General features: G+C 37.2%; 1 long non-coding RNA gene across 1 annotated transcript in view; it reads right to left on the bottom strand.

Moving 5' to 3' along the window:
• Positions 1 to 12507: 12507 nt before the first annotated feature.
• Positions 12508 to 24702, bottom strand: part of LOC110256704 (uncharacterized) — a 64848-nt gene continuing 52653 nt past the window's right edge. The window contains exons 3-4 of the long non-coding RNA XR_014828216.1: positions 15007 to 15126; positions 12508 to 13970 (exon numbers count right to left, since the gene is read on the bottom strand). This is a non-coding gene — a long non-coding RNA (uncharacterized LOC110256704). The remainder of the gene's footprint in view (positions 13971 to 15006; positions 15127 to 24702) is intronic.

Below are 24702 nucleotides of genomic sequence, written 5' to 3'. Positions count from 1 at the left end.
CATTTTTCCATTGATTGATTGGCTTTTTTGCTGTTGGGTTGTATAAACTGCTTATATATTCTAGAGATTAAGCCCTTGTCGGTTGCATCCTTCAAAACTATTTTCTCCCATTGTGTAAGTTGTCTTTTTGTTTTCTTTTGGGTTTCCTTTGCTGTGCAAAAGCTTTTCAGTTTGATTAGGTCCCATGGGTTTATTTCTGCTCTTATTTCTATTGCTTTGGGAGACTGACCTGAGAAAATATTCATGATGTTGATGTCCGAGAGTGTTTTGCCTATGTTTTCTTCTAGGAGTTTGATGGTGTCCTGTCGTATATTTAAGTCTTTCAGCCATTTGGAGTTTATTTTTGTGCATGGTGTGAGGGTGTGTTCTAGTTTCATTGCTTTGCAAGCAGCTGTCCAGGTTTCCCAGAAATGCTTGCTGAATAGACTTTCCTTTTCCCATTTTATGTTCTTGCCTCCCTTGTCAAAGAGTAATTGATCATAGGTGTCAGGGTTTATTAGTGGGTTCTCTCTTCTGATCCACTGGTCTGTCTGTCTGTTTTGATACCAGTACCACACTGTTTTGATGACTGTGGCTTTGTAATATTTCTTGAAGTCTGGGAGAGTTATGCCTCCTGCTTGGTTTTTGTTTCTCATGATTGCTTTGGCAATTCTGGGTCTTTTGCTGTTCCACATAAATTTTTGGATTGTCTATTCTAGTTCTGTGAAAAATGTCATGGGTCATTTGATAGGGATTGCATCAAATCTGTAGATTGCTTTGGGTAGTATGGCCATTTTTAAAATACTGATTTTTCCAATCCATGAACATGGAATATCTTTCCATTTCTTTACATCTTCTTTGATTTCTTTGATTAAAGTTTTATAGTTCTCGGCATATAGGTCCTTTACCTCCTTGGTCAGGTGTATTCTGAGGTATTTGATTTTGTGAGGTGCAATTTTAAAAGGTATTGTATTTTTGTATTCCTTTTCTAATATTTCATTGCTGGTATACAGAAATGCAACTGACTTCTGAATATTTATCTTATATCCTGCTACTTTGCTGAATTTATTAATTAGTTCAAGCAGTTTTTGGGTGGAGTCCTTAGGGTTTTCTATGTATAGTATCATGTCATCTGCGTACAGTGACAGTTTTATCTCTTCTCTTCCTATATGGATGCCTTTTATTTCTTCTGTTTGTCTAATTGCTGTGGCTAGGACTTCCAAAACTATGTTGAAGAGCAGTGGTGAGAGTGGGCATCCCTGTCTTGTTCCAGATTTGAGTGAGAAGGCTTTCAGTTTTTCCCCATTGAGTATTATATTTGCTGTGGGTTTCTCATAAATAACTTTGATTATGTTAAGGAATGTTCCCTCTATACCCACTTTAGCGAGAGTCTTGATCATGAATGGATGTTGAACTTCGTCAAATGTTTTTTCTGCGTCTATTGAGATGATCATATGATTTTTGATTTTTCTTTTATTAATGTGGTGTATGACGTTGATTGATTTGCATATGTTGAACCATCCTTGTGAACCTGGGATGAACCCAACCTGGTCATGGTGTATAATTTTTTTGGTATGTTGTTGGATTCGGTTGGCTAAGATTTTGTTGAGAATTTTTGCATCTATATTCATCAATGATATTGGGCGATAGTTTTCTTTTTTGGTGGTATCTCTGTCTGGTTTTGGAATGAGGGTGATGGTGGCATCATAGAATGTCTTTGGGAGTATTCCTTCTTCTTCAACCTTTTGAAAGAGTTTAAGGAGGGTGGGCACCAGATCCTCTTTATATGTTTGATAAAATTCTCCTGTGAAGCCATCTGGTCCTGGACTTTTATTTGTAGGGAGTGTTTTATGACTTCTTCAATTTCATTTCTAGTGATCGGTCTGTTCAGTTGGTCTGTTTCTTCTTGATTCAGTTTTGGCAGGCTGTACGATTCTAGAAAATTGTCCATTTCTTCCAGATTGTCAAACTTGTTGCCATATAGTTGTTCATAGTATTCTTTTATGGTTTTTTGTATTTCTGCTGTATCCGTTGTGATTTCTCCTTTTTCATTTCTAATTTTGGTTATTTGAGTTTTTTCTCTCCTCTTTTTAGTGAGTCTGGCCAGGGGGTTGTCAATTTTGTTTACCTTTTCAAAGAACCAGCTCTTGGTTTTATTAATTTTCTCTATTGTTTTTTGAATCTCTATTTTATTGATTTTGTCTTTGATCTTTATAATTTCCTTCCTTCTGCTGACTTTAGGTCTTTTTTGTTCTTCTTTTTCTATTTCATTTAGGTGGAGGGTTAAGTTGTCAATTTGGGATCTTTCTTCTTTTTTTGAGAAAGGCCTGTATAATTTCCTTCTGAGCACTGCTTTCGCAGCATCCCATAGATTTTGAGAGGTTGTGTCTTCATTATCATTTGTTTCAAGGTATTTTTAAAATTCCTTCTTGATTTCTTCATTGACCCATTCGTTTTTTAGTAGCATGTTGTTTAGTCTCCATATAGTAGGTTTTTCTCATTTCTTTTCCCATGGTTGATTTCTAATTTCATGGCGTTGTGGTCAGAGAAGATACTTGAGATAATTTCTATGCTCCTAAATTTATTGAGATTTGCTTTGTGTCCCAATATGTGTTCAATTCTTGAGAATGTTCCATGTGCATTTGAGAAGAATGTGTATTCTGCTTTTTTTGGATGTAGTGTCCTGAAGATATCAATGAAGTCTAACTTTTCTATTGTTTCCTTTAGGATCTCTGTTGCTTTATTGGTTTTCTGTCCAGAGGATTTGTCCATTGGTGTGAGTCTCCTACTCTGATTGTAGTCCCATCAATTTCTCCCTTTATGTCTGTTAATATTTGTTGTATGTATCTGGGTGCTCCTATATTTGGGGCATATATGTTGACGATAGTAACATCCTCTCCTTGGATGGATCCCTTAATCATTAAATAGTGTCCTTCTTTGTCTTTCTTTATGTCTTTTGTTTTAAAGTCTATTTTGTCTGATATGAGTATTGCAACTCCTGCTTTCCTGTCATGTCTATTGGTGTGAAATATTTTTTCCCACCCCTTCACTTTCAATCTGTATGTATGCTTTGTCCTAAGCTGAGTTTCTTGTAGGCAGCATATTGAAGGTTTTTGCCTTTTTATCCACTCAGCCACTCTGTGTCTTTTGATTGGAGCATTCAGTCCATTGACATTTAAGGTGATAATTGATAGATGATTATTTATTGCCATTTTGAACCTCGTGTTCCAGTTGATTCTATGGTTCTCCATTCTTCCTTTCTTTTCTTTTCTTTTCTTTCTTTTTTTTTTTTTGGTTGGATGGTCTCCTGTTGTTATCTGCTTGAGTGTATCTTTTTTTTCCATTTTTTGCAAATGCAATATTTGGTTTTGGCTTGTGATTGCCCTGTTTTTTAAGTATGCTAACCCCTTCCTATAATTGTGTGTTTTAGCCTCATGGTCCTGTAGGTTCAAACACTTCATTACTATATTAAAATTAAGAAGAGAAACAAACAAACAACAAAAAAGGGTGTATGTATTTCCTAACATCCCTTGCCCACATTTTATGATTTTGATGACTCTTTTTTTTCTTTTTAATTTTATTTTGTTTGAAACATGTTCATGATTAAATCTGTATGCTGGCTTATTTGAGTGACTGCTCTCTGATTGTGGTTTCCTCAATCCTAGTTCTTCCTCTTCTTCTTCTTTTTTTTTTCTTTTTCTTCCCTTTCTTTTTGGTTTAGAGAAGCCCTCTCAGTATATCTTTTAGTCTGGGTTTTGTATTGCTGTATTCTTTTAGCTTTTGTTTGTTGGAAAAAAATTTTTATTTCTCCTTCTATTTTAAATGATATTCTTGCTGGATAGAGTATTCTAGGTTGCATATTTTTTTCCTTTTAGCACTTTAAATATCTCTTGCCATTCCCTCCTGGCCTGTAGTATTTCTGTAAAGAAATCAGCTGATAACCTTATGGGGGTTCCCTTGTAGGTAACATTCTGCTTTTCTCTTGCTGCCTTTAGGATCCTCTCTTTATCACTTACTTTTACCATTTAATATCTCTTGGTGTGGGTCTGTTTGGGTTCAGTTTGTTTGGGGCCCTCTGTGATTCCTGTATCTTGAACTCAGTATCCTTTAGATTTGGGAAGTTTCCAGTGATAATTTCTTCAAATATATTTTCCATCCCCTTATCTTTTCCTACTCCTTCTGGAATTCCTATTATGCATAGATTGGCTCGCTTTATATTATCCCATAGGTATCTTATATTGCTTTCCTGTTTTTTGATTCGGTTTTCTGTCTGTTGACCGGATTGAGTGATTTCCATTATTCTATCTTCCATATCACCGATTCGTTCTTCTACATTATTCATTCTGGTTTTTACTGCCCTTAGTTCAGTTTGTATCTCTGCAAATGAATGTTCTAGTTTTTCTTGGCTCCTCCTTATATTTTCTAGTTCCTTTCTGAGGGTATCTGCATTACTGTTCATATATTCTCTTAATTCCTTCAGTATCTTCACTATTTCTCTTTTGAACTCCAGGTCTGTCAGACTGCAGAGATCTGTTTCATTGTTGACTGTTTTAGGTGAGTTCTCCTGTTGGTTTGACTGGGGGTGCTTTCTCAGCTTCTTCATCTTGCTTGTTGTTTTCTTTTTCCTGGTGGAGTTGTACTCTCCATGGCTGGGCAGTGTTTGCCTTGTCACTGCCATGGAATGTTTCCTGAGGGCTGGCATTGTTGATCAATCTTCTTTGAGGCAGTGTGGCTTTTCTGGAGGGTGGATGGGGCTGGCAGAGTCTCTCTGAAGCAAAGGAGGACTTCCTGAAGGCAGACAGGACCGGGAGGTCCACACTACAATGGGAGCAGATTTCACTTGGCCAGGCAGAGCTTCTGGTGTTTTTGGGCTGTGGCACTCTTGCAGGGGGCTGGCGGTCCTGGGCAGCTGTTCCTCAGGAGTGCAGTGCCCCCCAAGGGCTGGAGCAGCTATCTGGGTCACTGAGAACCCAAGAGGCTCTTCCCCAGGGCAGCCCGACTCAGAAGGACTGTCCAAGAATGTAGGCAGATCTTTTCACAGCCCAGCCAAGCTTGTTCTAGTTTTTCTGGGCTGCGGGGGCTCTTTCAGGAGGTTTGCAGTGCTGGGGAGCTGTTCCATGGGAATGCGGCACCCCCTGAGGGCTGGAACTGCTAGCTGGGCCACTGTGAACCCAAGAGGCTCTTCCCCAGGGCAGCCCAACTCGTAAGGACTGTTTGAGAATGTAGGCAGATCTTTTCACAGCCCGGCCAAGCTTGTTCTAGCTTTTCTGGGCTGCAGGCCTTTTCCCGGGGGTTGGCGGTGTTTGGTGCTGCTCTGTAGGGGTGTAGCCCCTCCAAAGGGCAATAGGCCAGGGCAGGGACAGCCCCTGCAGTGGTAGGCTTCTGGCAATTGTTGAGGCCAGCCCTCCCAGATGGCAAGCAGCCCCAGGGGTGGCAGGGGTGGCAGGGGCGGGGGATGCACTGGGAAGCACAGCTTTCTGATAGCTGGGGGGCCAGTAAGCTCGCTGTGGCATGGGGAGTATTCTATGGGGGCCCACCCCTTCACTCCCCTCTCCAACACTGGTGCAGACCCAGCTCTTCTCCCAGGTTCCTTCTGATGTGGCTTTCTACTTCCCTACCCTTAGCGTATTGCTCCCTCCCCCCGCGAACACTCTACTTACTAGTCTCGCAGGCAGTCTCTGCCCTGTCAAACTTGACAGACCAGTTCCTAGATCTCCCAAGCAGTCTCCACTCTGCCCCACCCCAGCCCTTTCCCGGGGAATAACCTCTGGAGCCGAGGTCTTGGTGCCCAGCCCCCACCCAAGCATCTCAATTTTTGGTGACTGTGCCAGTAGTTCAGATGATCTGTTCGGGTCTCGCTCTGCTTTTCAGAACTCCGACTTACTGCTACATTCTTCTCTGCATCTGGATATTCCTCTGTTTTAATTGATATTTCCGTTGAGTAGGTGACTTTCCAGGGTGTGGATCCCTTTCTCCTCCACAGTTCCCTTTCGGGAGTGCCCGTCCAGCTCGGATTCACCTTCTCTCACTCTCCTCTTTTCTCTTGTTTTACCTAGAAATGTCCCTAATTCTTGCCATTATTGGAGTTTAGGTTCTTCTGCCAATGATTTGTTGCTGTTCTGTGCAAGTCGCTTATCCTATAGATGTGGTTTTTGTTGTTGTTGTGTTTGTGGGAGAGGGCAAGCGTGTCCCCCTATTCTTCTGCCATCTTGCCTCCTCTCCTGTTTTTGCTTTTGTCTGTGCTTTTGGTGTCATACCTGAAAAATCATTGCCAAGAGTGATGTTGAAAAACACCTGTTTTCTTCTAGGTGTTTTATGAGATTAGGGCTTATGTATATAATTGATTTTTAATTAATTTTTTTTGGCTTCTTAGGGCCACACCTGTGGCATTGGAGGTTCCCAGGCTAGGAGTTGAATCAGAGCTGCATCTGCTGACCTACACCACAGCCTCAGCAAAGCAGGATCCAAGCTATGTCTGTGACCTACACCACAGCCCATGGCAATGCTGGATCCTTAACCCACTGAGCGAGGATAGGGATGGAATCTGCATCCTCATGGATGCTAGTCAGATTTGTTACCACTGAGCCACAATGGGAACTCCTCAAATTAAATTTTTATAAGTGTCCAATTTCATTGTTTTGCATGTGTTTATCCAGTTTCTCCAATATCATTGATTGAAGAGACCATCCTTTCCCCATTGGGTGTTCTTGTCTCCCTTGTCAAATATTATTTGATCATATATGGAGGGTTTCCTTCTGGGTTCTCTATTCTGCTTCACTGCTTTATGCATCTGTCTTTATTCTAGTACCATACTGTTTTTATTACTATAGCTTTATAGTATATTTTGAAATCAGGAGGCGTGGTCTTCAGTTTCGTTCTTTCTCAGGATTGCTTTGGATATTCAGGGTCTTTTGTGATTCCATTCAAATTTTGGGATTTCTTTTTTCTATTTCTTTTTGATAGGGTTTGTATTGAATCTATAGATGTTGATGGTAGTATGAACAGCTTAACAATATACTTTCAATTCATGAACATTGAACATCTTTCAATTTGTTTTTGCTTCTTTTATTTCTTTCAGCAAAGTCTTGTACTTTGTTGTACATATCTTTCTCTTCAGTTGTTAAATATTTTCCTGTTGAGTTCCCACTGTGGCACAGTGAGTTAATGATTTGGCTTGTCTCTGTGGTGTTGCTGCTTCAATCACTAGCCTGGAACAGTGGATTAAAGGATCTGATCTGATCTTAGGTTACAGATGCAGTTTGGACTCAGTGCCTGGCCAAGGAACTTCCATATTCCACGGGTGAGGCCAAAAAAGGAAAAAAAAAAAAAATTATAGGCAGTTTACTGTTTTTAAACGTATTGAAGTGGGCTAGTTTCCTTTATATCTTTTCAGATGTTTCATTATTCATGTGTAGAAATGCAACTGATCTCTGTATGTTAATTTTTTTTTAATCCTTCAACTTCACTTATTTTTGTTGATTATTTTCAACAATTTTTGGTTAGGGGTTTTGGAATTTTCTATATATAAAATTATATCATCTTCAAATACCAGCCCTTCACATTTTTTAAAATTTGGATGCACTTTCTCTTATGTAATTTCTCTAGCTCAGACTTTAGTACTATATTGAATAAAAGTGGTAAGAGTGTGTATCCTTGTCTTGACAATGATGTTAGAGGAAAATATTTTAATTTTTCATTATTGAATACAGTGTTAGCTGAAGGTTTGTTCTACATGGGTTTTAATATGCTGAGGTGAGTTTCTTCTATATGCAATCTGTTGAAGGTTTTTATTTTTTTAATCATGAAATGATGTTGTCAATGCTTTTTCTACATTACTGAGGTGAGTAATTTTTATCTTTCATTTTATTAATGTGATATATTTATTGATTTGCATATGTTGAATCATTCTTTCATCTCACGGATAAATCCCACTTGGTCATAGTGAATAATCCTTTTAATGTGTTCTTGTATTTGGTTTACTAATATTTTTTGCATCTGTATTCATCAGGGATGTTGGTCCATAATTTTCTTGTAGTGTCCTTATCTGACTTTGGTATTAGGATAATGCTGGCCTTGTAGAATCTGTTTGGGAGTATTATCTTCTCTTCAATTGCTGGGATGAGTATGAGAGGAATTGGTATTACTTCTTCTTAATTGTTTGGTAGAATTCACCCGGAATTTTCTATGTTTCCTGGAATTTTCTATGTTGGGTTTTTTAAAATTACTCTTTCAGGAGTTCCTGTCATGGCGCAGTGGAAATGAATCCAACTAGGAACCATGAGGTTGGGGGTTCGATCCCTGGCCTTGCTCAGTGGCTTAGGGATCTGGCATTGTCCTGAGCTGTGGTGTAGGTCACAGATGTGGCTCAGATCCTGCATTACTGTGGCTCTGGCGTAGGCCAGCAGCTGTAGCTCTGATTTGACCCCTAGCCTGGGAACTGTCATATGCCATGGATGTGGCTGTAAAAAGAAAAAAAAAATTACTCTTGTAGTTCCTCATTATTGCTCTGTTTAAATTTTGTATTTCTTCCTGACTCCATCTTGGTAGGTTGTGTGTTTCTAGGGATTTATACATTTCTTCTAGGTTATCTTATTTGTTGACATATAATTGTTTATAGCTTCTTATGATCCAATGCATTTCCATAGTTTCAGTTGTAATGTCTTCTCTTTTCTAATTTGAGTCTTTTTTCCTTTAGTCTAGATAAATGTCAGTTTTTTAAACTTTTTGAAAAACCAGCTTATAGTTTCATTGACAATTTCTATTTTTCTGTTCTTTATTTCATTTAGTTCTGCTCAGACTTTTATTATTTCCTTCCTTCTGTTAACTTTGTTCTTTTTATATATATATAATGCTTTTTATTTTTTTCCATTATAGCTGGTTTACAGTGTTCTGTCAATTTTCTACTGTACAGCATGGTGACCCTGTTACACATACATGTATACATTCTTTTTTCTCACATTATCATGCTCCATCATAAGTGACCAGACATAGTTCCCAGTGCTATACATCAGGATCTCATTGCTAATCCAATTTGTTCTTTCTCTAGTTTCTTGTGGTGTAAATTTAGGTTGTTTTAGATCTAATTTCTTAATATTTGTATAAAATCTGCATAAAATTTTTCTTTCAATGGATTTTGCTATGCTCCCAGGATTCAATATGTATGTTTCCATTTTCATTTTTCTCAAGATAGTTTATTTCCCTTTTGACTTCTTTTTGACCCATTGGTTATTTAGAATGGTGTTGTGGAGTTTCCACATATTTGTAGATCTTTCAGCTTTCCATTTGTTTTCTAACTTCAAACCATTGTGGTCAGAAAAGATAGTTGGTATAATTTTCAAATTTCTTAAATTTGCTAATATTTGTGTCCTTTCATGTGATCTACCCTGGAGAATTTTTAATGTACAATTGAAAAGAATGTGTATTTTGCGGGCTGTGGGACAGAATGTTCTATATATGTCTGTTATGTGCATTTGGTCTAAAGTGTAGTTTAATTCCGTTTTCTTGTTAATTTTCTGTCTGGATGATCTATCTATTGCTGACAGTGGAGTACAAAATTCCCTACTATTATTGTATTGTTATCCATCTCTCCTGTTTTCATCTATGCAGCTAATCTGTGCCTTTTTGTTGATGAATTCAATCCATTTATATTTAGAGCAATTTTTATATGTAAGGACTAACTATAGCCATCTTATTGTTTAGCTTCTTGTTTTATATCTCTATTGTTTCTTTTTCCCTCTGTTTCTGCCTATATTTACATAGTGGTGGTTTTTTCATGGTGGCATTCTCTGCCTCTCTGTTTTTTTGTGTTTCATGGATCTACTCTAAATTTTGGGGTTTTGTTACCATGGGGATTATATAAAACATTTCATAAATAAAACAGTCCATTTTATACTGATAGCAGTTTATCTTCATTCACCTATAAAGACTCCACCCTTATACCTGTCCCCATTTATATTTTTGATGTAAAAATTTGCCCCTTTTTATGCTGCATATTTGTTAACAAATGATAGTGACTATCATTGTTATTAATACTGTTTCTTTAACTTTTTTTTTTTTTTTTTGCTTTTTAGCACCACAAACATGGCATATGGAAGCTCCCAGGCTAGGGGTCGAATCAGAGCTGTAGCTGCCAACCTACACCACAGCCACAGCAACGCCAGATCCTTAACCCACCAAGCAAGGCCAGGGATCAAACCTGCAACCTCATAGTTTCTAGTTGGATTCGTTTCTGCTTCACCACAATGGGAACTCCTTTCTTTAACTTTTATACTATAGTTGTTAAGACGCCATTCTAATATAGGGTGAAAATTTTCTGATTTTGTCTGTATTTTGCACTTATCAGAGTATTGTGTACTATCATATGTTTTCTTGTCATTTATTAGAGTCTTTCTATTTCAGCTCAAGGAAGTCTTTTCAGAATTTCTTACATGGTAGGTCTAGCACTGGTGAACTCTCTCAACTTTTGTTTTTCTGGGAAAGCTTTTATTTTTCCATTATATTTGAAGGATAACTTTGCCAGATAAAATATCCTTGGCTACAAATGTTCATTTTTCAACACTTTGAATATGTCATTCCACTCTCCCTTAGCCTCTAGAATTTCTATTGAGAAATCCACTGATAGCCTAGTGGGAGTTCCTTTATAGGTTACATTCTTTTTTTTCATGGCTCTCTGGTGAGTGGGGTAGGAGCAGATTTGACAATTACTTTGGATCCTCAGCCCTTTATTTTCTTTTAAATGACTTTTATTTTTTCCATTATAGTTGGTTTACAGTGTTCTGTCAATTTTCTACTGTATAGCAAAGTGACCCAGTCACATATACATATATATATTCTTTTTCTCACATTATCCTCCATCATGATCCATCATAACTAGATATAGTTGATCCATCATGACTAGATATAGTTTCTGGTACTCTATAGCAGGATCTCATTGCTTATCCATTCCAAAGGCAATAGTTTGCATCTATTAACCCCAGATTCCCAGTCCATCCCACTCCCTTCCCCTCTCCCTTGGCAACTACAAGTCTGTTCTCCAAGTCCATGAGCCTCTTTTTTGTTTGTTTTTTGTCTTTTTAGGGCCACACCCACAGCATATGGAGGTTCCCAGGCTAGGGGTCTAATCGGAACTACAGCTGCCGGCCTGTGCCAGAGCCACAGCAACACCAGATCTGAGTCGGGTCTGCGAACTACATCACAACTCACAGCAATGCCAGATCTTTAACCCAATGAGCGAGGCCAGGGATTGAACCCCCAACCTCATGGTTCCTAGTCAGTTCGTTTCTGCCACGTCATGACAGGTACTCCAAGATTCTTTTCTTATTTGTGCCACATATTAGATTCCAGATATGTGATATCATATGGTATTTCTCTTTCTTACTTGTTTCACTTAGTGTGAGTTTCTAGTTCCATCCACGTTGCTGCAAATGGCATTATTTTGTTTTTTATGGCTGAGTAGTATTCCATTGTGTATATATACACCACATCTTCTTAATCCAATCATTTGTTGATGGACATTTAGGTTGTTTCCATGTCTTGGCTATTGTGGATATTGCTGCAATGAACATACAGGTGCGTGTGTCTTTTTCAAGGAAAGTTTTGTCTGGATATATGCCCAAGAGTGGGATTGCTGGGTTGTATGGTAGTTCTATGTATAGTTTTCCAAGGTACCTCCATACTGTTTTTCATGGTGGTTGTGCCAATTTATTCAGCCCTTTTTTATGCACAGATAGGCTAGAAACCTCCAGGATCTTTTAAAAAAATATTACTGTGTTTTTTTCTCTTTTGTGGATATTTCTTTGTTGTGATGAAAATTTCTCTATGTGCAAGCATTTGGAAATAAAGTCTTCCAGGCCCCTGGTCTGCAGTTTTTGGTCTGCAGTCCCTGACCCCAGTCTGTCACAGCCCCGAATGAGTAGAGAAATGCACAGCAGGAGGACCAGGACAAGGCTGAGCGCCTGGCCTGGGGATCTGGCAACCAAGCAATCCTGATGTGTTCATTCACTTGGCTGTCTGCCTGTTGTCCCAAGACCTCTTGTGTAATGTGCAGATTACACAAGAGGTCTGTTTGGGTACGGATGTTTAATTCATTGTTTAAAAAGAGAGGGAAAAAGGAAATGACATTGATGTGACTCATTTAGAATGCCAATTTCTTTGACCAGTCATTCTCTGGTAGTTAGCCCAGGGTACAGTTTCTGTGAAATAATGCAGAGTGTCCTGACTAAGCTTTAAAACAATCCTGCTTCACCAGGATCTTGCTGGGACTGAGCCTGTCTTAGAAAAAGGCCTTAGAAAAAGCCTGTCTTCAAATCTGGTGTGAGCTCATGCATTCTGCCATGTGGAAACCTTCAAATTCTAATGAATCTATTTTGACTTTATGGATACACCTAATGTCATACTGAATTGCACAGAGGGTATGACACATGTACTTAAGAATGGGTAACTATCAATGAACTAGGTATTCATACCAACTCCTAACAATCCATAATGTAACATGGAAAGAAAAAGGGAAGCAAAAAGAAAGTCATCAATGAAAGGAAAATGTAACAAGTTTATTTTTTTTCCATTTTTTAAAATTATAGTTGATTTACAACATTGTGCCAATTTCTGCTGTACAGAAATACATGTATTTCTGCTGTACCCAGTCATATATGTATACACATTCTTTTTAAAAATATTATTTTCCTGTTGTGGCTCAGCAGAAAGGAACCCAGCTAGTATCCACAAGGATGTGGGTTTGATACCTAGCCCCACTCAGTGGGTTAAGGATATGACTTTTCCATGAGCTGTGGTGTAGGTCGCAGACATGGCTTAGATCTGGCATTGCTGTGGTGTAGGCTGGCCTAGGAACTTCCATATGCCAAAAGTATGGCAATAAATAAATAAATTTTTCCATCATGATCTATCCCAGGAGATTGACTATAGTTCCCTGTGCTATAAAATAGAATCTTATTGTCAATCCATTCTAAATGTAGTAGTTTGCAGCTATTAACCCCAAACTCACAGTCCATCTCACTTCCCCCACCCTTGATAACCACAAGTCTGTTACCCATGTCTGAGTCTGTTTGTTTCTGTTTTGTACATAGGTTCATTTGTGCCATATTTTGGCTCCATGTATAAGTGATATTATATGGTATTTGTCCTTCTCTTTCTTATTTCACTTAGGATGATAATCTCTGGTTGCCTCCATGTTTCTGTGAATGGCATTTTTTTGTTCTTTTTATGGCTGATAGTATTCTATTGTATATATGTACCACATCTTCTTAATCCACTCATCTGTCAATGCACATTTAGGTTGTTTCCTTGTCTTGGCTATTGTGAATAGTGCTGCAATGAACATAGGCATATATATATCTTTGAATTATAGTTTTGTCTGGATATATGCCCAGGACTTTGGATTACTAGATTATATGGTAGTTCTATATTTAGTTTTCTGAGGAACCCCAATACTGTTTTCCATAGTGGTCATACCAATTAAAATGTAACAATTTTAAATTACGAAAATACAAAATATGGTTTATTAAAATTTAAATTACATTTCTATAAACTTTAAAATGTTGACAATCATGTACTCTTCTCTGTATGTAGGATACCAACTTTGACGTGGCAACCATGATTCCCATTAGTGTGAAGGCAAACTTTATTTTTCATCCAAGGGTCAAATATCAAAGCCTCCTTCAATTTTGTGACCAAACTTATCACTGAAAAACAGGCCTGTAACAATCAGTCCTTGTGAACACAGTTGTAATTTAAACTTTCCTAAATTCAGGAAAAGAAACAAGATGTTTGGATTCTGAAAGGACAGAACACAGAATCTGATGGGAAATTACCACACGAAGTGCTGATCAAATCCATATGAGGAGAGTCACCTGGATTCCATAGAGGTTGCTGGCCAACCAGGCAGCTCCAGAAGCACAGGATTTGTCGAGGCTCAGGATGACCCAATAATTTCTTAAATTCCTTCCTCTTTCAGCCCTCTACTGAATACTTAAGACCTTGAAAAAAATAAGGTGACACAAGTGGAAGTTGAATTTCAAGTGTTAGCAGAGAGCTACCAGGTACTTTTGCAATGGTCATAATTCTTTTCCCTGTATGACTTTGATTCAGGGCTCCCTAGTTTTCACATAGGAAATAGTTTGTTCTCTGTTACATTCCATTACTCTGGGTTATTCATTATTAAGGGTGGCCATATTATGTATTATTTCAAATACAGAAAGCCCCAATTTGCGTGTACTATTCATGTGCCTCTCAGCATCTCCTGGAGCACATTTCATTCCATCCACAAATAAGATTGTTTATTTTAGGATGATGACTGGCTTAGAACACTTCTGTAGGTGAACTGTTACTGGAGGTCAGGCCATGGCTGATGCCAAACTACATGGAATCCTGGTTAGGGGGTAGCTCATCTTATGCCAATAAAAAGTATGGTACAGGTTTTTCAGCTGACAAACCCATGAGGCAAAAACCGTATATACGGAGGAGAAAGAGACTATCTGTAGTTGGGCTCTCCTTCCTTAAATCCTATCTTCAGTCTAAATCAAGAGATCCCTGGGCTCAGAAGAGGCTTGCAATGATTAACAAAATGGTGGAAGGGGAAGATGATTAAACTGTGGGAAGTATAATGTGAGGGGCATAGCATTGAAAGATAAATTTTTCTTTCATACAAGATGAAAATAAAAACCTGAAGTGCCACTTGGTATTTTTTTAAGGTCTTACAAAATTGACTTAGATGATAGATGCTACTAGTAAATCATTTCAATTGAGAATAGGCTCTAGAAAATTAACATAGTGTATACTTTTTGCCCCCAGAAAGCTGAGAAGCTCAAGATGTGTACTAAAATAAACACAAGAAACATATCCAGAGTCAACAGGGGATGGGGCTAATTACATCAGGGACTAAATGTAATCCATTAGATTAAAATAATGCTAGGGGTGTGTGTATAAGTACCAGAAGAGCCTTCTGCTTTAACTAAAGGAAACATTGTTAGTTTTGATAAAAGCAATGTCTTGTGGAACCGGTAAGTGACTCACCTAACTTAGTTGTCAGCTGGGGCTTGTTTAAACCATCTTTACAGGACAGTAAATCCTGTGGGTGGGAGGACTCTCAACAGGTTATAATAAACTTTCTTTGATGGAAAATTTGAGGCCTCTCTGTTAAGAAAAAAAAAGATGTTTGCATAAGTTGGAGTGTGTTGTTGAGCTAGCTGCATGATGGAAAATTTTGTCATTGTTCACTTTTTGCCAACTTTTTTTTTTTTTTTTTTTTTTTTTTTGTCTTTTTCAGGGTCGCACCCACAGCATATGGAGGTTCCCAGGCTAGGGGTCTAATTGGAGCTGTAGCTGCAGGTCTATGCCACAGCCACAGCAATGCTGGATCCTTAACCCACTGAGGCCAGGGATTGAACCCGAAACCTCATGGTTCCTAGTCAGATTCGTTCCTGCTGAGCCACGATGGGAACTCCCCCAACTTGTTTCTTTTTAAGCACTTGAGGTATATTTGACATGTAAAATATATATATAACATAAAAATATAAATGTATTTATATAAATTATATAATTATATAATTAGTACATATAGACATATATACATACATAAATTACGTTTATATAAATATATATATAATGTATGCAATGAGATTAGAGATAAGTATAATGAAACAATCACCACCAAGTATATAAACATCTATGGTTCCAAAATTTCCTCCTCCACATTTTTTTCCTTTAGGGTAAGAAAACAAGATCTACCTCTTAGCAATGTTGAAGCATACAATACAGTATTGTTGGCTTAAACACTATGTTGTCTGATAGATCTCCAGAACTTATTTATGTTATGGATGTGAAACTTTGCACCTTTTAACTGTCACTTACGCCTCTTCATTTCTCACTACCCTATTCCCTAGCAATTACCACTTGACTGTTTCTTATGTTTGTGACTATTTTAGATTCTTATAATCTGCTTTTTATTCTTATAATCTGCTTTTTATTCTTTCATGATTCCATAATTTTTTATTCTTGCATAATTTTTTTATTTTTTTATTTTCATTATTGCATAATTTTTATTCTTACATAATTCCATAATTTTTACTCTTTTTTATTCTTATAATCTGCTTTTTATTCTTGCATAATTCCAAGATCATGCAGCATTTGTCTTTCTGTGTCAGGCTTATTTCACCTAGCATCATGCCCTCCAGGTCCAAACAAGTTGTTGCAAAAGGCAGGATTCTCTTGTTTTAGGCTTAATAATCCATTGTATATATACTACATCTCTTTATACACTCATTGATGAGAATTCAGGTAGTTTCTATCTTGGCTATTTGAATAATGCTGCATTGATCATGGGAGTACAGATACTCTTTTAAATACACAGAAGTGATACTGACATATCATATATATATCAATTTTTTAAAAATATGTAGTTTTTAAAAAATGTTTTGAAGAAACTTGGTAATATTTTCCTAAAGGTTTTACTAATTTCATTTCCATCAACAGTACATAGTTTGTTCTCTATACTCCATTATCGTGGTAATCCTTTGGCTTTTTGATAATAATCATTCTAGTAGATGTGAGTTGATCTCCTGCGTGTTTTCCTGTTTTGTTTTGTTATGTTTTGCCTTTCAGGCCCGTACCCTCGGCATGTGGAAGTTCCCAGGATAGGAGGTTGAATCAGAACTACAGCTGCTGGCCTACACCACAGCTCACAGCAATGCCAGATCCCTAACCCACTGAGCAAGGCCAGGGATCAAACCTGCATCCTCGTGAATCCTAGCTGGGTTCCTTAACTGCTGAGCCACGAAGGGAACGCCCTGTGTGTTCCTGTTGATTAGTGATGTTAAGCATCTTTTCCTATATGTGTTGTCTATTGGTATGTCTCCTTTGAGAAATATCTATTTGGGTCTTTTGCCCGTTTTTAAACTGGTTTAAATGTTTTCATTTTGTTGTGAAGCTGTATGAGTTCATTATATAGTTTGGATGTTAACCCCTTATCAGATATACTCTGTACAAGTTATTTTCTCCCATTCCATAATTTTGTTCATTTTTCTTTTTTTTTTTTTTTTTTTCCTATTTTTGGCTGCCCAGCAGCATATGGAATTCCCAGGCCAGAGATCAGATCCAAGCTACAGTTGCAATCTATACCACAGTGCAGCAATGCCAGATCCTTTAACCCCCTGTGCCAGGCTGGGGATCAAATCTGTGTCCTGACACTGCAGAGATGTGGCCGATTCTGTCACACCACTGTGGGAACTCCACCTTTTCATTTTTTTGATTATTCCTTTTGCTATGGAGAATGTTTCTAGTTTTACGTAGTTCCAATTTATTTTTCCTTTCTTTGCCTGAGAGTTTAGTAACATAACAACAAAAAAATCATAGCCAAGATAAACATCAAGAAATTTTTCTGTTTTCTTCTGGGAGTTCTGTGGTTCAGGTATTATGTTTAAGTCTTTAATCCATTTTCAGTTGATTTTTGTGAATGGTATAAGTTAAATGTCCACTTTTGCCGAGACCAGCTCAGCAGGATGGGCTGAAGAACGGGTGCTGTGGAACTTAAGGAAAAAAGTTAACATAAAACAAGACACAGAGACATTTATCTTAAATAAAGGTGGGAACGGGGGACTCAAAGTCTCAGGGACCAAGAGCACCGCCTTGAGAAACCACACTGCTTTTACTGTGTTTTTTAGGATTAAGTCAAGTGGAGTTCCCGTCGTGGCGCAGTGGTTAACGAATCCGACTAGGAACCATGAGGTGGCGGGTTCGGTCCCTGCCCTTGCTCAGTGGGTTAACGATCCAGCGTTGCCGTGAGCTGTGGTGTAGGTTGCAGACGCGGCTCGGATCCCACGTTGCTGTGGCTCTGGCGTAGACCGGTGACTGCAGCTCCGATTGGACCCCTAGCCTGGGAACCTCCATATGCCGCGGGGAGCGGCCCAAAGAAATAGCAAAAAGACAAAAAAAAAAAAAAAAAAAAAAAAAAAGGATTAAGTCAAGTGAGAAGGGGGTTGTAGGTGCAGGATATAGGGGTTTTTAAAAGTTATTTTAAAAGTCACATAGCTGGTTGCTGATTAAGCTTTTACTCTGACCTTGAGGCATTTAACAATCATTAGCATTTGAAGAAGCTTGGCATCAGCTATCTATGCATGGCATCTAGAGAATCACCATTGTGCTTCTGCAGATGGCGGGCCTATCTGCAGCAACCCAGCGTGCCCAGGTTTACACTTCAGTTCTCCTTGCTAATTCATATCCTGCTAACGACCCCTCATAAACCCCTTGGGGCCGTGAGGCTCATCTTTTATTCTTAAGAGGACGTATCATGCTGTGCAAACAGTGTGCCAATCTGCACAGGTCCGGCTGGCCTAGACCAATGCATTAAGTCCTCATTCAGCTGACCCTATGAATAATTTTTGCCTTTAGGTCTTTGTTCTTAAGATTAAGTCATTCACCAGCACTGTGACTGTTTTCCAAGCAGGAAGATGGGGTAAAGTAAAGCAGGACAAGACGGAGTTTTCAGCAAAGAGGCTAAGAAAATATTGTAGAAACATGTCTCTTGACACACTTTCATTCTTTTGTATGTGGATATTCAATGTTGCTAACACTATTATTTATTTTTAAAATTAATTTTACTGGAGTATAATTGATTTACAAAGTCATGTTAGTTTTAGGTGTACAGCAAAGCAAATCAGTTGTACACATATATCTATTCCTTTTCAGATTATTATACAATATTGAGTAGGTTACCCTGTGCTATATAGTAGGTTCTTATTACCTGTTTTATATATAGTAGTGTGCATAGGTCAAGCCTAACTCCCTAATTTACCCTCCCCCCCCCCACATTTCCCCGTTGGTAACCATAAATTTGGCTTCGAAATCTTTGAGTCAGTTTCTATTTTGTAGATAGGCTCATTTGTGCCATATTTTAGATTCCACATATAAGTGATATCATGTGGTATTTATCTTTCTCTGTCTTACTTCACCTAGTATGATAATCTCTAGGTCCATCTACGTTCCTGCAAATGGCATCATTTTTTTGTATGGCTAATATTCCATTGTATATATGTACCACATCTTCTTTATTCATCCCTGCGTCGAAGAACATTTAGGTTGTTTCCATGTCTTGGCTAGTGCTGCAATGAACATTGGAGTGCATGTATATTTTCAAATTATAGTTTTTTCCAGATATATGCCCAGGAGTGGGATTGCTGGATCATATGGTATTTCTATAGTTTTATATGGTAGTTCCATACTGTTCTCCATAATGGTTGTGCCAGCTTATGTTCTCACCAACAGTGTAGGGGGGGTTCTCTCTTCTCCACACCCTTTCCAGCATTTCTGATTTGTGGACTTTTTGATGATGGTCATTCTGACTAGTGTGAGGTGATACTTCCTTGTAGTTTTGATTTGCATTTCTCTAAGAATTAGTGATGTTAAGCATCTTTTCATGTACCTTTCGGCCATCTGTCTGTCTTTGGAGAAACATCTGTTTAGATCTTCTGACCATTTTTTAATTGCTTTTGGTATAAAACTGTATGAGATATTTGTATATTTTGGAGATTTATCCCTTGTCTGTTGATTTGTTTGCAAAGATTTTTCTCCCATTCTGTAGGTTGTCTTTTCATTTTGTTTATGGTTCCCTTTGCTGTGCAAAAGCTTTTAAGCTTAATTAGGCCCCATTTGTTTTTAATTTCCTTAGTCTAGGAGGTGGGTCAAAACAGACATTGCTGTGATTTACATCAGCGTACTCTGCCTATGTTTTTCCCTAAGTGTTTCATAGTATCCAGTCTTATGTTTAGGTCTCTAATCCACTTTGAGTTTACTTTTGTGTATGGTATTAGAGAGTGTCCTAGTTTCTTTTACATGTAGCTGTGCAGTTTTCCAAGCACCACTTATTGAAGAGGATTTTTTTCCTCTATTGTATATTCTTGCCTCCTTTGTCATAGATTAATTGACCATACTTTCTATACTGTTCCACTGATCAGTACTTCTGGTTTTGGGTCAGCACCATATTGTTTTGATAACTGTAGCTTTGTAGTAAAGTCTGAAGTTGGGGAGCCTGATTTGTTTTTTCTGAAAATTGATTTGAGGTCTTTTGTGTTTCTATAAAAATTTTAAAATGTTTTTGTTCTAGTTCTGCAAAAAATTCCATTGGTAGTTTGAGAGGGATTGCACTGAATCTATAGATTGCCTTGGGTAGTAATCATTTTGACAGTGTTGAGTCTTCCAGTCCAAGAGCATGGTATATCTTTCCATTTGTTTGTGTCATCTTCAATTTCCTTCTTCAGTGTCTTATAGTTTTCAGAGTATAAGTCTTTTTGCCTCTTTAGGTAGGTTTATTCCTAAGTATTTTATTCTCTTTGATGTGATGGTAAATTGGATTGCTTCCTTAATTTCTTTTTATGATCTTTTGTTTGTGTATAGAAATGCAGGAGATTTCTGTGTATTAATTTTGTATCCTGCAATTTTACCAAATTCATTGATGAGCTCTAGTAGTTTTCTGGTAGCATCTTTAGGGTTTTCTATTTATAGTATTATGTCATCTGCAAAGAATGACCATTTTACTTCTTTCCCAACTTGGATTCTTTTTATTTCTTTTTCTTCTCTGATTGCCATCCAACATCATTTATTGAAGAAACTATTCTGCCCTCATTTTGTATTCTTGGTACCCTTGTGAAGGTATATGTAAGGTTTTATTTCTAGGCTCTCTATTCAGTTCCAGAGGTCTGTGGGACTATTTTTATGACAGTACCACACTTAAAAAAAATCACCATAGCTGCAGAGTATTATTTATCATGTGTGATACTCCTGATTCAGTTAAGTTTGCTTTGGTTATGTGGGGTGATTTATGGCATCTTATAAACATTAGGGTGAAAAATTCCATCTTAATTTTGATAGATTGTTTTGAATCTGTAAATCACTTTTGGATAATAGGGATATATTTTAACAATATTAATTCTGTCAATCCAAGAATGCAGGATAAATTTTCATTTACTTGTGTCTTCCTTAAATGATGTTTGATAGTTTTCAGTTTACAGAACTTTTACCTCTTGGTTAAATGTATTGCTATGTAGTTTATTCTATTTAAAGTTGTTGTAACTGAGGACAATTTATTAAATTATATTGCTTTAGTATTCTGAAACTTTACCAAATTCATTTATTAGGTCTGTTTTTGGTGGAGTCTTGAGGTTTTTCTTCATATAAGATCATGTCATATGCAAACAGACAATTTTATTTCTTCCTTTCTGATTTGAATGTCTTTTATTCCTTTTTTTTTTTTTTTTTTCCCTCACATAACTTCTCTAGCTAGGACTTTCAGTACATTATTGAATAGAAGTGAAGATAGTAAGCATCTTATCTTGTGTTCATGATCTTAGAGGAAAAGCTTTTGGCATTTCATGTTTGAGTATAAAATTAGCTGTAGATTTGTTATAATCTTTATGTTGAGATACACTCCTTATATGTCAAATTTCTTCAGAGTTTTGTCATGAAAGTATCTTGAATTTTGTCAAATGCTTTATCCACAACTATTGATGTAATAGTTATCGTTCATTCTATTAACATTCATCTACAAATGTCAATCCATCCTTGTGTTCCAGGTATGAGTCCCACTTGATCATCATATGATCCTTTTAATGCACTGCTAAATTTGGTTTGCTAACGTTTTGTTGAAGGTTTTTGCATCTGTGTTCATTAGAGACTTTTGCCTGTCATTTTCTTTTCTTGTAATGGTGTCAGGGTAATGCAGGACTCTTAACATGATTGTGGAAGTGTTCCTTTTCAAAATTTTTGTAAGACTTAGAAAAGGATTGGTGTTAAGTCTTTAAGTGTTTGGTAGAGCTCATCACTGTACGTCTGGTCCTGGGACATTTTTTTATTGGGAGGTTTTTGACTACTGATTCAATCTCCTTATTCTTTATCAGTCTGTGCAGGCTATTTTTCCATGATTTAGTCTTAGCAGGTTGTATTTCTAGGAATTTATCCATTTCAAAAATTATTTTAATTTGGTGCAATATAATTTTTTTTCTTATTGTATTCCCTTATGAAGCTCTTTGTTTCTGTGGTATTATTTGTAATTTCTCCTTTTGTTTATAATTTTGAGTATTTATTTTTTAAGGTATAGTTGATTTACAATGTTATGTCAATTTCTGCTATATAGCAAAGTGACCCAGTTATATATACATTCTTTTTCTCACATTATCCTCCATCATGTTCCATAACAAGTGATTGGATATAGTTTCCTGTGCTATACTGCAGGATCTCATTGATTATCCATTCCAAAGGCAATAGTTTGCATCTACTAACACCAAACTCTCAGTCCATCTCACTTCCACCCCCTCCTCCTTGGTAAATGCAAGCCCGTTCTCTATGTCCATAGTTGGTTTCTGTTCTGCAGATAGGTTCATTTATGCCATATATTAGATTCCAGATATAAGTGATATCATGTGGTATTTGTCATTCTCTGACTTTCTTCATTCAGTATGAGAGTCTCTAGTTCCATCCACATTGCTTCAAATGGCATTATTTTATTCTTTTTTATGGCTGAGTAGTATTCCATTGTGTATACATACCACATCTTCTTAATCCATTCATCTGTCAGTGGACATTTAGGTTGTTTCCATGTCTTGACTATTGTGAATAGTGCTGTAAGGAACATAGGGATGTATGTATCTTTTTGAATTGCAGATATGTCTGGATATATGCCCAGGAGTGGGATTGCTGGTTCATACAGTAGCTCTATATTTAGTTTTCTGAGGAACTTCCATACTACCATATTATTTTCCATAGTGGTTGTACCAATTTACATTTCCACTCATAGTGAAGGAGGGTTCCCCTTTCTCCACAACCTCTCCAACCTTTGTTACTTATAGACTTAATAATGACAGCCATTCTGACTGGTGTGAGGTGGCACCTCATTGTAGTTTTAATTTGCATTTCTCCAATAATTAGTGATGTTAACATTCATCTGTACATGACTCTGAGGGACTCATACCTGGAACACAAGGATGGATTCACATGTAGATGAATGTTAACATCACTAATTATTTGTAGATGAATGTTAACAGATGTTGAGCATTTTTTCATGTGCCTGGTGGCCATCCATATATATTCTTTGGAGAAATGTCTGTTTAGGTCCTCTGCCCATTTTTCAGTTGGGTTTGTTTGGGGTTTTTTTGCTGTTGAGTTATACAATTTGTTTGTATATTTTGGAGATTAAGCCCTTGTTAACTGCATTGTTTGTAACTATTTCCTCCCATTCCAAATGTCTTTTTGGTTTTTTATGGTTTCCTTTGCTATGCAAAAGCTTGTAAGTTTGATTGAGTCTCATTGGTTTATTTTTGTTTTTATTTCTATTGCCTTGGGAGACTAACCTAAGAAAACATTTGTATGGTTGATGTCAGAGAATGTTTTGCCTATGTTCTCTTCTAGGAGTTTCATGGTATCTTTTCTTGTGTTTAGGTCTTCAAGCCATTTTGAGTTTTTCTGCATGGTGAGTTTTTGTGCATGGTGTAAGTGTATGTTCTAGTTTCACTGATTTACATGCAGCTGTCCAGTTGAAGAGACTGTCTTTTTCCCATTTTATATTCTTGCCTCCTTTGTTGAAGATTAATTGACCATAGGTGTCTGGGTTTATTTCTGGGTTCTCTATTTTGTTGCATTGGTCTGTATGTCTGTTTTGGTACCAGTACCACACTGTCTTGATGACAGTAGCTTTGTAATATTGTCTGAAGTCTGGGTGAGCTATGCCTCCTGCTTGGCTTTTTCCCCCTCAGGATTGCTTTGGCAATTCTGAGTCTTTATGGTTCCATACAAATTTGTGGATTATTTGTAGATTGCTTTGGGTAGGATGGTGTTTTTAATGATAATTTTTTCAATCCTGGAACATGGAATATCTATTTATTTGAATCCTCTTTCATTTCCTTGATTAACGTTTTATAGTTCTCAGCATATAAGTCTTTCTTCTCCCTGATCAGGTTTATTCCTAAGTATTTAATTTTTGGGGGTACAATTTTAAAAGGTATTGTACTTTATATTCCTTTTCTAATATTTCATTGTTAGCATACAGAAATACAACCAATTTCTGAATGTTAATCTTGTGCCCTTCTACTTTGTTCAATTTGTTTGATCAGTTTGAGTAGTTTTCCTGGTTTCTCTGGCATACTCAGTTCTCTGATGGATACACAAAAAGTTGTTGAGCAATTCCCTGGTGGCACTGTGAGTTAAGGATCTGGCATTGTCATTGCAGTGGCTCTTGTTCCATCTCTGGCCTAGGAACTTCTACATGCCTTGGCAGCCAAAAAGAAAAATAAAAAAAGTTGTTGACTGCCTTTTTTTTTTTCTTGGGGTTACTTCCAAGTTCTTTACATGGTGGTTCTTTACATTGTGGTTTCAAAATCAGAAGTCTTCTATTTCAAGTATTTTTTGCCTGCATTAGTATTGTTCCTCTCCTCCTGTGACTCCAGTGGCATGAATATTAGACTTTTAATAATTTCCCACATGGTAGCTCTGTTCACTTTAAGTTTTTGACAATTCTTAGTAAACCATCAGCAAGTTACTTAACTCTTGTTATTTCCATTCATTATCTTCTGTGAATATTTTATTTCTGTTATTGCATTTTTTTTACTATGGATTAGAGATGTTAGGTCATAATTTACATATACACTCAGTAAGTAGCTTTAGTTTGCTTTTCTGAATGTCTATGACCACCGACACGTCCACCAGAAGTATATGAGAATTCCATATGTC

The sequence above is a fragment of the Sus scrofa genome, chromosome 14 (assembly GCF_054392235.1).
Source record: "Sus scrofa isolate SSC_HxYL_T2T_F1_AM1 chromosome 14, Sscrofa_HxYL_maternal_Yorkshire_Landrace_v2.0, whole genome shotgun sequence".
Lineage (NCBI taxonomy): Eukaryota > Metazoa > Chordata > Mammalia > Artiodactyla > Suidae > Sus > Sus scrofa.
This window is presented reverse-complemented; position numbering and strand designations above follow the sequence as displayed.